We start from the raw sequence: 13338 nt of genomic DNA, 5'->3' as shown, positions 1-13338 counted from the left end.
AGCTGAGATTTAGATTCTCTTAACCCCTCCATCCGTCTGTGCTTTTTGCTCAGGACGGTTCTGCCGGCTCCAGTGTGGTAATGCTGCCGTGCCATCGGCTGTGTCTAACATTTTCAAGGGATTTTCAAAGCAGTGTTTCTTCCTGTTCGGTGTATGCACAGCAGTTCCAGAACAATGCTGGTTTCGCAAACATTTTTCAAATGGAATTGCTTGACCATAAGCACGTTTAGGAAATCCTGACACTCTCCCACCCTAATCAGTCTTTCCAAGTTCCTAGGGCATTCTTTTTCTCCACTTGCTTGCCAGTACCTGACACTTCCACACTTCGGCTAGTCAGCCAAATGCCGGCAGAGAAGCAGTGAGGCTGAGATCCTTCTCAAATGCCTCTTAGCCATGGGCTTCCTGTCCTTAAACGGCCTGTTCTCGCCAAGTTCTGTTGCACTGCAGTGTTTGCCTTCTTATCATTAATGTAGTTTCCTAATACCAGTCTCTTTTTCTTCCATTGGATGGGTTTTACATGTTTATCTGCCATTCAGCAGTTTGGTTTTTCCCTTTTTCCATGTATAAGTGTTGTTACGACAGTGCAATAAAAGGGTTCTTCCCTTATTATTTTAGGTGTTTTGTTTTTACTTTTGTTTTAATAATTTAAGGCCATCCCTAAACGAGATCTTTTTTTTTTTTACTTTTAATTCAGGGGTCCATGTGCCGGACGCGCAGGTTTGTCACAGGTAAACTTGGGTCCTTGGGGGTGGCTGTGCAGATCACCTCATCCCCCAGGTGCCACGGCGATCCCCATCAGGTATTTTTCCCGACGCTCCCACGCCCAGGGTGCTCCCTGCTGCGTCCGCGGGCTCTCCCCGCGGGGCCCCCGCTGGTCGGTGAGGAGACGCGGGTTTGGTTCTCCGTCCCCGGTTAGCCCGCGGGGGACGAGGCCTCCAGCTCCCGCCCGGCCCCCGCTCTCGGCGGCTCCAACCCGGACCTCAGACGGCCCGGGCTATGCGGGGTCTCATGCACCCGGGCTCGGCTCGCGAAGTCGGCATTCATCTCAACGCAACAACGTTTCAGCGCAAACGGCCTGACTGGCGGGACGGGGCCGAGCGGCAGCGCCTCCGCGCCGCGCCCACCCGGGAACCGCCCCGGAGCCTGCCCCGCGCGCGGTTCTCCGGCCGCTCCATTTCCAGCCATTTAAACCGTGGCGCTTTCCGGAAACCCCGGCCGGGCTGCAGGCTCCTACCGGGCCGGGCCGCAGGCTCCTACCGGGCCGGGCCGGGCGCGAGGGTCTCGGGGCCTGTGCGCTGCTCACGGCAGCGAAGACGCCGCGGAGCCGGGAGCCGCCACAGCGCCCAGCGGCCAAACGAGCGCAGCGCTCCCAGCAGCGAAATCGGCGCCAAGACCCCGCGCAGGCGCAGACGGGGGTTTGTTGGCGGGGTGAACGCGGAAGGCAGTGACGGGCGGAAATGATTCAACAGCTTTAGAATTCAGCACCCTCCCATCGCTTCCCACATGGTCTAGCGGTTAGGATTCCTGGTTTTCACCCAGGCGGCCCGGGTTCGACTCCCGGTGTGGGAACGTCAATATTTTTGAAACAGGAATATCGTAAATTTATAAGCCTTAGTTTAAAAACATGACTGTGAAAAGCTGTGTCATCCTTAAGGGCAGGTGGAGACCTGAAAAATCACCTCGTAAATCACAATCCCCCAAAAACGGGCTGTGTAATGAGCATTGCTGTGTTCGCACACCAAATCTTCACAACAAATACTGATAATATTTAGGTGTAAAATCTACGGACAAAGAAATTCTTAGGTTTAGGCCATTCACTGTTCTCTATGCTCCCACTGAGTGTTTCTGGCCCGCAGATAGAGAGTGAACAGGGTGGAGAGACAAGAAGGAGCCTGGAAGATCCCAGCCACAGGAGCCTCCCTCTGAAGCTGTTGGTGGACTGAGAAGGGAGGAGAGGCTCTTCCAGAAGCAGGAGTCAGTAGGGCTGAGACATTAAACAGTGAGAGCTCTGCATGTAGAAATACAGCTTCAGTAGAGATTTGCATAGGGATGTTTAGGGCAAGGACAGAAACCAGATCCCATTCACCAAGTCAGCTTTCACAGAAATTGGGGAAACTGAGGCACATGATCATCTGTATAGAATCACACACGCGGCTAAGTTGAGGTCAACACTCCTAGCAAATGCACATTTTCAGAGGTGGAAAGTTCTTGAAACTTTCTTAGCTTCTAAGCCATTTCCAGAATGAGATTAAAAGATTTCTTTCCATGCTTAGACCTGCATGCTTTTAACCATAATATAAGCCTGCATGAGTAGTGCACAGCCAACCACTATCCATCTCCTTTGAAAGTTCTATTGCTTGAAACAATCCTTGTACCAGTCACTGGGATTGACCAACTTGTGACTACTCCTGATGCTGATGTCTTCAGCCTGATTCAGACAATCAAAATCAAAATCAGTCAAGAAAGCATGAATATGGACCAGTGAGAGCCTGGACTGTTCATAAACCAACAGCATGAGTTGCAGGCAGGGATATGATGTTATGTGAGGGAAAATTGTTCTATTCATGCAGAGATAGTCACGTCCATTCCTTGACCAAATTTTAATTCTATGCTCTCAGTTTGTGTTGGAGGCAGTATAAGATTTGGCCCAAAAGATCATTTGAATCTTTGCAATCGTTGCATTAGACATTTATATTATGTGACATACAACAATTCTTTTAAGACTGAGTTCTGAAAAGCATCCCCTGTAAACATCTCCCACGCTGGTTGCCATCTGAGACATATTTACAGGGGATGCTTTACAGAACTCAGTCTTAAAAGATTGTGTAGTGGGAGCAGGAACGAGGCCTCCAGCTCCCGCCCAGCCCCCGCTCTCGGCGGCTCCAACCCGGACCTCACGGCCGGCAGCTCCTGGGCCTTCCGTCCGGGAGGTGGCATGTTCTCATGCCACCATGAGAACATGCCACTCTCTGTTCCCACTTCCATTACACAACTCCAGGGTACCATTGGCTTTGGCCAGAACTACCTTGTCAGCATCATCCAAGGTGGGCTTCATGGACAGCTATGGATGGGACTTGTGCCTCACCTTCTGAAAAAGTAGATGAAAATGTTTCACTTGTCTCATGTAACTTCAGCACGCTACCCTGAGCATTGCATTGTAAAGAAATGAAACTCAGGTGGAAGGTTGGGAAAGGCTGACAAATAACCAAAAGGGTGGACTGCTCTGGTCATTTTCTTGTTTGCTTGTGTCCTCTCCAATATCTATAAAGATATTGAAGGCCTGGATCTCTGCAAACCCCATTTCCTAGACTCCCTTTCCAGTAGACATCGGGTCAGCACCCGCCCCGGAGGTACTGTTGGAAGACATTGTTAGAGCCTGCAGATAATACTGCTGGAATCACCCAGGCTGCTGATGCTGTAGTCGCTTAGCTGCTTGTGATGGCCACCATGAGAACATGCCACTCACTACACACTGTCTCAGCTTCTGGAACTGCTGAAACTCATCAGCAGCTCCAGTGACTTCTGCTGGAAATGCCAAAGATACCAGAACCTGGAGTCAATCACTACTCTAGAAAAAAGAAAGAAAAATATTGTCCCTTTCTCCTACTTTCTGACCTCCTATCAGTTATCCCAAGGGCTACATTGACAGTGCCTGTGATTGATAGAACCTAATCAGGAGCCAGCTGATCAGGTGAACTGGAAATATTTGAAAGATTACAGCTCCCAGAAATACACAGCAGAGGAAGCCAGCCCAACTTTTATCATACTTATTGTTACTGCTTGTTTATCTGCTGGTCTTCTCTGAAACTGTAAGTTATTGGTTTTGAGCTTATGCAACAAACTACTCCCAAAACATACTGGAGAAAAAAACACCACCACACTGTTCTGCTTATGATTAAGGAAGGGCTCAGCAGTGTGGTTTGCTGCTGCTTCCCACAACGCTTGTCACGGTCACTTACGTGGCTGGATTCAGCTGGTGGTTTGGTGGAGCTGAGGCTGATGCCTCACTATGTGGCACTTTGTTCTCCAGCAGTCCTCCACATGCCATGGGAGTGTGGTGGTCTCTGGGTAGTTGCACTCCTTACATGGTGGCTGGCTTCTAAAAGGAAGAAAGCAGGAATTTTCACTTCTCTTAAAAAGGTAGGCTCAGCACTGGCCTAGTGTGACTTATGCTACATCCTGTTGATCAACACATTCCCAGACCAGCCCAGTTTCTGGTTGGAGAAGCTGGCTTTATCTCTCAATAGAGGAGGGGAATGTGCTTGCACAGAGAATAATAATAATACTGGCCACCCTCAAGACAGGCTGCCACATCTATGCAGGTGTTTGTCTTGTTTACAAGTCTCTTCCAAGCCTAACTCTACCTGGCTCATTTTAAGCATGCAGTGAATATTTGTTGAGAGGACAAATAAATGAAGGCCTGGAAATATTTTTTCTGTTGAAGGAATAGCCTTCCTTCTAGCAGGCAGTGACATCCACAGAAATTATCCACGTTTCCTTTTTGGTTTGACTACTAGGAAGCTCCGTGCTAAACATGTAGTGCCCAAGCACAATAACCAAAAACCATATTACCCATAGCTTCTTAGTATTGTCTCTTCCTGTCCTCTCTCTGGGCTGTGATCTCCCTGCAATGCTTTGTCTGTGACTGCCTTGTGCACACATGAACAACGGCTTTATTGCCACCTCAGTAAAGGAAGATTTATTTTTGTTGATAAAGCAAAATGCTTATAAATAACAAAAAAGCAATTGACCTTTTATTGAAAGCTTCTTTATTAAAAGATATGAGTTCCTCTTAAGGCTCCCCGAGGGAGGAGCAATGCAACTGAAATTGTCTTGTGGCATATAATCCAAAGTGGGAAAGAACTGGATGTGACCCATTTTTCTAATATTTGCATAAAGTGCAAAAACCCCAGGTACTCACCAGCCGATTCACCTTCACGGTTTGCATATCATACTTTATCTTATAGAACTATACTTATTGCACTGTTTGCTTTTTAATAAAAATAAATCACTCATGGCAATGTATTAACAATTCCCATGGATTATTTAGAAAGGGGGTTAGTATTATATTCACATTAAGATGTAAATAAGTATACAGGAAATATACTACCCAAGAGAGGCTTCAAAAGCATAAATGTATCCCGAGGGCTAAATTCTGAAATTCATGGCTTCATCGCCACATTGGTTTTGACTATGACTACACAGGAAGAAAACGCTGAAAGCCCTCTTTTAGAAGGGCCAGGTAGATGGTGGGAATCTCAGTGAACACGTTCTGTTCTCTGAGTTTAACATACCCAGAGATGATTATCAATTACAATGGGGCTAAATGTTCACACTAATGCTTATTGTAGGTAAGACCAAAAGCTCATCCAAGAAGCATGGAATGACTGTATTCTAATTGTTAGCACTTCCAGTGTGCAGACAGCCCAAAGAAATGACCTGATTCTTACTCTCCAGTATGTTTTTGCAAAGTGTAGTTGTTAGAGGAAAGAAAAGTTAAAATGTTGATAATGCATTTATTCATTTGGTATTTCACTCACACCCACACAGGAAAACCTAAAAGAATCTGTTGTCTTCATTTTTACTCGTAATTAATGTTTTCAGTCATGGTGTTCCCCTGAATGGATCTTCTAAAGGGCTCCCTGAAATTTCCTCCTCCCCTTTCTCACTAACATGGCCTCAGTTCTGCTTCCAAAACATCCCACCTACACAATCATCAGCCTCCTTTTGGCTTTCTTCAGCATTCAGCAGGGAAAATTTGGGTTGGAAGGGGGTCATGTGGCAGCCCCTGACACATCCTCTCTGATTTTCCACTGTTGTATCTATGAAGACTCTGTAAACAGACATGTCATGGCCAGAAACTATGACTCTTACGGACTCCAGCATGCACTTTCATCTCTGATGACTACGTACACCAAACATCAACCAAGCATGATCAACAGGCTGGGTGATGCCACCAGAGATGGAGTCTGAACCCCTGACCAAGTAGTGACATGACCGTCACAAGATGAATTTCTCTACTCTCCTACTGACTTCTCATCTCTCCACCCCCCTGTGCCTCCCTCCCCCAGCCACCACTTCCATTTAAAGATACATGACCTACAATAGAGTAGCAGTCTCTTGACAGCAGAGCAGGACCACACAAGAAGGAGGCATCACCCTCTGGAGGGGGCATGAGCAAAATTACTGGTGGTATTTTCAGGTACATTTTCCTGGATCTTCCAATGTTTTTATAATCTATCAGCTTTTAGTATTCTTCTGTTTCAGGATTTGCCCTCATTTGATCTACTGCTATCTTGAACAAGTCTGAATTTGTCTGTTGATTTTGTTGTAAAAATTGTTCAGATTATGTTATCAACTATTTTTAAATGTTCTTAGGAAGATAACAAAATGTAAAACAAAAAATGTTAATAGAAATCTCTGAACAGCAGTTATGGATGACTTTCAAGTTCTTCTCTATACTTTCCTATATTTCTGAATGATGTTCAGTGAACAAGTAACATTTTCTAACTCAGAAAATGCTATGCTAACAAATTAGTGTAAAGCTTTTCTTCCTCTCCCTTCTTCCTCCTTCCCTTCTTATGAGGTGTCTGGGCAACAGTGGGGTGGAAATGTGAGAATGGCACCCACGAGAGGGTGGGCCATTATGGGATTTGTGAAGAGGGTTTTGTCTTGGAGGGGTGACCAAGCATGGAGCATAGAGATCAAGCTGCATTAGGAGGGCGGTTATGCCTGGGAGGGAGAGAATGGTGGCAGAGATGGAAGACTGATCAATACTGGAGGATTGAACAAATGAGTACATGTATCGAGGATAATGGCAAATAGGTTTCTTACTCTTAAGAGAGTTGCAAATAAGAGAAAGGGAAAAATGATAATGAATCCTATGGATTTGGATTAGTATTGGAAGTATTGGTGTGAACTCCTGGTTTTTAATATGGATAAATAGAAAGATGATGGATAGATGCTAGAGAGATAGACTAGTGATACAGAAGTAGATGACAGATGTAGAGAGATAGATAATAGATGATACAGATTGATAGATGATACTAAAGATGTAAATGTGTATGTGCATACATTTGTTCCCTAGCTCTGTCCCTTGAGAGAGCTTGAGAACATTAGCACCCTAGTACCGATGAGCACAGCTAGTGCCCATGGGGAGTGAAAAATTTGTCCCTGTGCAAGGAGAAGTTCTGGTCTTTGTCCCCCAGCCTCTGAGAGGCAAACTCTGGATCCCTGGAATATGATGTCTGACACGATTGTGTCGGTTTGCCTGGGGGCCTTGGGTCCTACTGGATAGCCTCAGAATGTGACTTAGGGCAGGCACTGACCACGTCCAGATACTCTTAACGTGGGACTGGCCATGCTGGAAAGAACAATAGTGTGGCTTAGGGTGAGGGCTTCTGGTCAAACAATTTAATCTTTTTAGAGACTGAAATTAGCTACATGGGTAATAAATCAATCAACCGTGCCTTCTTTAAGCTCCAATGGAAACTGTGGACATTGAGGCTCAAGTGAGCCTCCTTTGTGGGCACTGCTCGTGAGTATTGTCATACACAGATGCCAGTTCAGCAACACATCCTGACTGCACGAGAGGGGGAAGGTAGCAGCTCTGTACAAATAGCTACGCTGTTGTGAAAAAACTGTATTCAAGTGTGTTAACACTATTTCTGGTGTGAGACAATTGATGCATCTTCCTCTGCTTCTACTCCTCACGTTTTCTAAATTTTCATAGTGAGCATGTATTAATTTCAGAATCTGAAATACACACATGGAAGGCTTAGAGGTTCCCAATTAGCTGCAGAGTTGAGGCCTCCTGGGAGGCACTAGGCCCCATGAACTACATGCTTACAGCTCCCCAGCCCCTGCTTGTCCTGCTCCTCTGCACACACCTGCTTTATAGCCACGCTTCATTTCTCAGATTCAACGATATCCTCTGCTGGTTTGTGACTCTTTGCTCTAAAAGAGCAATCTCATCTCTTTTCTGCCTAGCTAACACTTGCTTTTTAGCTCCCATTCACATTTCATCTTCTCCTGAAAACTTGTCCTGAAGCCCCCAGTTCTGAGAGTCCTTGATCCTCCCCTATTCCACCGCACTCGTATCTCTGTTATAGCATGTTTCCCCTACTGTCTTGTTGCATGGATTGCTCATGCTGACCTCTAGATGTCAAACCTTTGGAAGCAGGTACCAGATCTTACTGTCTTTGTGTTTCCCACACCTGCCCAGTCATTGACACAAGGCCATCCCTAACGTATTGATGAGTGATGGATGAATTAACTAAAATAATGATAATTCAGGGAAACTCACCTAAAGACATCTAGACAAGCAGATTTTGCTTCATTTATTCATTCCTTCATTTACAAAAATGAAAATGTACTGAGACCCTTGAAATGAGCTAGGAGAAAAGATATTTTCTTTGCCTCCAGGAGCTCACAGTCTAAAAGGCGAGATGAGCTATTAGCCGTTAACATAGGATAGGGTGAGCGTGTACAGAGACAGCAGCGTGAGCGATGGAATCACACAGGACCACACTTAACCCATCCTGGAGGCGGGGACTGAAGCACACAACGCCAATGTGCACTTTGGAAGCACACTGAAGCCAGGCCTGGAATGGAGGGTGTGGATGCAGGGCCTTGGGAGGGGAGGGCCTGGGCAGTCATCACAGCTTCATGTGCTATGGACGTGTTGTCTCCTTATATTGTCCTCCATTTCCACAACTGCAGGAAGAGTCTGTGTCTCTTCTTTTCCATGTATATCAAAAGTAACTGTCTGTTGTCTCCTTTAGACATTGCCTGCACGTTTTCGTATCTGTACGTACCTGGGTTGAGGAGGCTACTAAGCCTTCTGACATGAAGTGTGAAGAACTGACAACGATCAGAGAATCTCCTGCTGAAAGAAACAGCTTACCAAAGAAATATATATGTCCTACATAGAAGATATTAAAATACTTAACAAACCCTGCCAGCAATGAAAACGACGTATTAAGATTTTTTAAGCCAGTGATATTTTTGATGTTACATGGCTGCCTTCCTTTGTGGTGACTGCTGTATTTTTTAGCCTTGCTTTGATCGCGGCTGCTGGAGACCTCTGTTTCCCCATACCCGAAAGCGTATGGCACCGACATTCATCATGTGGTTCTGGACAGCCGCCATCCGTCATCTCCTCTCCCAGTGAGTTTCACTCTCCTGTCGTTCTCTGCATTCTCTGAGCAGTTATCCCAGTGTGGGAAAAACAAATCTGCAAGCCAGCCTCCTGATTTACCACATTAATCTATTATTCAATAATAATGTTTCTTACAGAGCTGCATTAATTAAAACCAAGCACCACAAGAAAACTGTCACTTCGAGTGTCATTTGTCACAACAACCTGATGTTCTTTTCTTTCTGTCATTTTTAGAACTTTGGTTGCCATGGTAACCCATAGCGGCTTTTATATATAGCATCACTTATATTCAGTTGGTTTATTTTATATCATTTTTTTGGTACCATCCAGAAGACAAGCTGGTTTTTTTCCTACTTTTAACAAAGCTCATAATGTGGTGGAATAATCAGGCCTAATGACAGGTTAATCCACAAGGGAATATTACATGTTAAATGAAAAATTATTATCCTACATCTGTATATTAAAATGTTCTGTTTGAAAAATAAACTCTGAAAGAAACAGCGAGTCCAGGTTTAGTCTCCTAGGTACTGGCTCATTAGAAGTCGGTAGCCCTAGGATGCAATTAGTATCCTGTAAAATAGCAGGCAAGCAAAACAATGGTGGATTCAAGGGAAATCCAGGTATGCATAACAAGCAGCACTCAGCCTGGAGCAGGCCTCTTTGCCTCTCTGGGGTTGTGGGGCTCGCTGACCCTGCCCAGGCTTCTTCTGGAGTGCTCAGTGCTTGCTACCCACCCCTCAAGAGTCATCTCCAACGTGTGCTGAGAGCAAAGCCTTCCTGGAGCTGGCAGTCAGAAAAGGCAGCCTTCGGCAGGTATAGAGAGCCTTCTAGAAGATTTCAAACTACTTGCCAAGCAGGAGAGACTGAGGAGAAGCAGCACAGGCAGGTGCTGTGTCTGAACGTGGCATCCAAGCCAGCCAACAATGTATCCACAGGCCATTCTCAATTTTCCCCTAAGCCCCTTCACCTGCTAATCCTGCCAGTCTCATTATTTCCAAGCTCATCCAAGTCTATTTTTATTTTGCTTCACCTTCTCATTGTAAGCCCCTGGCCTGAGCTGATCCTTCTTTTTTCTCCCATTCAAATCCTACTATCCTGAAACAATCCAAGTCCTGTTTCCTTGGTGACTCCTAACATTTTAGCTCTTGCCAACCTTTTAATTTCTTTCTTCATCTTTATTTCCCTGAGGGACTGCCCCACTCAGCAATTAAATATATGCCCACATTTCATTTAATTCAAAATATACTTACTGGGCATTTACTACATGCCAAGCCTTTTATGAGGAACCGTGGGAAAAAAAGATGAACAAATTGAGGTTCAGATTGAAGAGATTTCAGTCTAGTGGAAAAAAAACAAAATGAGAACAAGACCATTCCAGTATAATTTAGTAAAAAAATTCACAATGTAGGCAAATGTATAAGCTGCATGTAAAAATATCTGGAGTTTCCTGGAGAAAATCATGCCTGAAATGAGTCTTTAAAGACGAGAAATATTTACCAGGCTAAGAAAGAAGACAAGGGCATTCCAAGCAAGGGAAGTGCATGGGAAGGGATCCAGAGGCTGGGAATGTCAGAGCCTCCACAGGCATGCAGCAGACATTGCAAGAAAATAAAAAACAGCAGTGGGGAGGCCAGGAACAGACACCATGCACTAAACATGCTTGCTCATCTTGAACAAGAACTTGGGCCTTATTTGGAAAACAGGAAAGAGCCATTAAAAGGTTTTGGGCTTGGGAATGACATATGTAAATTTTGTTTTTAGGTTGAAATGTTGTATATTCCTGAGTCCATCAATGTGTCCAGGTATACTGTCATATTAAGTTTATTTCTTCTGTTAGGTGATATTTGAAAATATACTTCTTTTTTAACTTCTTTTTATCTTTAGCACAATTTAGAATACATAAAAGAACTCTAGAAATATATGAATCTTCCAAGAACCACTCTTCCTGATTTTCTGTGACTTACTCAGATAGCCACAAGTGTAGATTACACAAAAGTCCTAGAAACAAAAGCATGATGAACGGAAACAGCTCATTGTCAAAAACATCTAATGTGAATGGATCGAAATGTTTAGGATGCAGCAAAAACAGTGCTCGCAGGGAAATTTAAAGTTGCAAATGCTTTCATTAAGAGAAAGACCTCAAATCAATGACCTAAATTTATACCTTGAGGAAATAAAGAAGCATACTAAACTTAAAGCCAACAGAAGAAAAAGAATAATGAAGATTACAGCAGACAAAACTAAAATAGAAAAAAAAAATTGATATAATCAAGAACACCAAAAACTGGTTATTTGAAAAGATCAACAAAATTGGCCAAACTTTAGCTATGTTAAAGAAAAAATAAAGGAAAGAGAGAAGACTCAAATTACTAAAATCAAGAATGAAAAAGAGTATATTATATCTGGCCTTACAGAAATAAAAAGGATTAAAAGAGACTAGTGAACACTTTTACAACAAATTATATGACCTATCTGAAGTGGGAAAATTCCTAGGAACACAAAAACTACCAAAAACAACTCAAGAAGAATTAGATAATCTGAAAGCACCTATAACAAGAAATCAAATCAATAATCAAAAACCTCCCAACAAAGAAAAATCCAGGACCAGGTGACTTCTCAAGTAAATTCTACCAAACACTTAAAGAAGAATTAACACCAATAATTTTCAAACACTTTCAAAAAATCAAGGAGGGATTACTTTCTAAGGCATTTGATGAGGCCAACATTAGCCCTGGTACCACAGGCATACAAAAATATCACAAAAACCGTAGATCAAAGTACCTTGTAAATATAGATGCAAAAATCAACAAAATACTAACAAGCTGAATCCAACACTATATTAAACAGACTAGGCTTCATGACCAAGCAGGATTTATTGCAGGAGTTCAAGAATGGCTCATGTAAAAATTCACCCATTTATGCCTGAGGTTGAAAGTTTTTTGAAAGTTTGCAATCAGATCTTGGCGATGACCTTGAGGATGTAAATAACTCCCACAAGTTTAGCGTTCCAATAATGGACCATTAGGTATAAACTGCTAATATGTCATACTAACGGAACAAAGGCAAAGAATCATATAATCATCTCAATATATGCAAAAAAAAGCATTTCATAACATTCAACAGCCTTTTGTGATAAAAAATATTTAACAATCTAGGTGGAAGGGAATTTCCTCAACCTGATAAAGGACATTTGTTTAAAAACCCACATTTATTACTTAATGATGAAAGTCTGAAAACTTTGTCACTTAGGTCAGAAATAAGATAAGGATGCCCACTTTTGTTACTTGCACTCAACAGTATACTGGAAGTTCTAGCCAAAACAGTTATGCAAGAAAAAGAAATAAAAGATATTCAAGTTGAAAAGAAAGAAATGCAGCTGCTACTATTCATAGATGACATAATCACATACACAGGAAATTCTACAGAATCCACAAAAAACTATTAAAGCTAATAAACAAATTCAGCAATATTTTAGGGCACAAGATTTATATTTTAGTAATGAACAATCTAGAAAAAAAAAAAAAAAAAAACTAAATGAGGCACCAGAGATCAGTTCTGGAGAAACAGAGATATGTGACCTTTCAAACAGAGAATTCACACAAGCTGTTTTGAGGGAACTCAAAGAAATTCAAGATAACACAGAGAAGGAATTGAGAATTCCATTAGATACACTTGCCAAAGAGACTGAAATAATTAAAAAGGATCAAACAGAAATTCTGGAGCTGAAAAATGCAATTGGCATACTGAAGAATGCAACAGTCTTTTAATAGCAGAATTGATCATACAGAAGAAAGAATTAGTGAGCCTGACGACAAGCTATTTGAAAACGCACACTCACAGTAGACAAAAGAAAAAAAGAATAAAAAATAATGAAGTATGCCTACAGGATCTAGAAAACAGCCTCAAAAGGGCAAATCTAAGAGTTATTGGCCTTAAAGAGGAGACAGAGATAGAAACTTTATTCACAGGGATAATAACAGAGAACTTCCCAAACCTAGAGAAAGATATTAATATTCCAGTACAAAGTTATAGAACACCAAGCGGATTTAACCCAAAGACGACCACCTACAGGCATTTAATAATCAAACTCTCAAAGGCCAAGCCTAAAGCAAGGACTCTAAAAGCATCAAGAGTAAAGAAATAAATAACATACAATGGAGCTCCCATACGCCTGGCAG

General features: G+C 42.9%; 1 non-coding gene across 1 annotated transcript; it reads left to right on the top strand.

Annotated features, from left to right (window-relative positions):
• Positions 1 to 1497: 1497 nt before the first annotated feature.
• Positions 1498 to 1569, top strand: TRNAE-UUC. Its single transcript has one exon. It is a non-coding gene; the product is annotated as a tRNA-Glu (tRNA).
• The last annotated feature ends 11769 nt before the right edge of the window (positions 1570 to 13338 follow it).

This window comes from Sapajus apella, unplaced genomic scaffold, assembly GCF_009761245.1.
Source record: "Sapajus apella isolate SASKATOON/1434 unplaced genomic scaffold, GSC_monkey_1.0 scaffold113, whole genome shotgun sequence".
Classification (NCBI taxonomy): Eukaryota; Metazoa; Chordata; class Mammalia; order Primates; family Cebidae; genus Sapajus; species Sapajus apella.
This window is presented reverse-complemented; position numbering and strand designations above follow the sequence as displayed.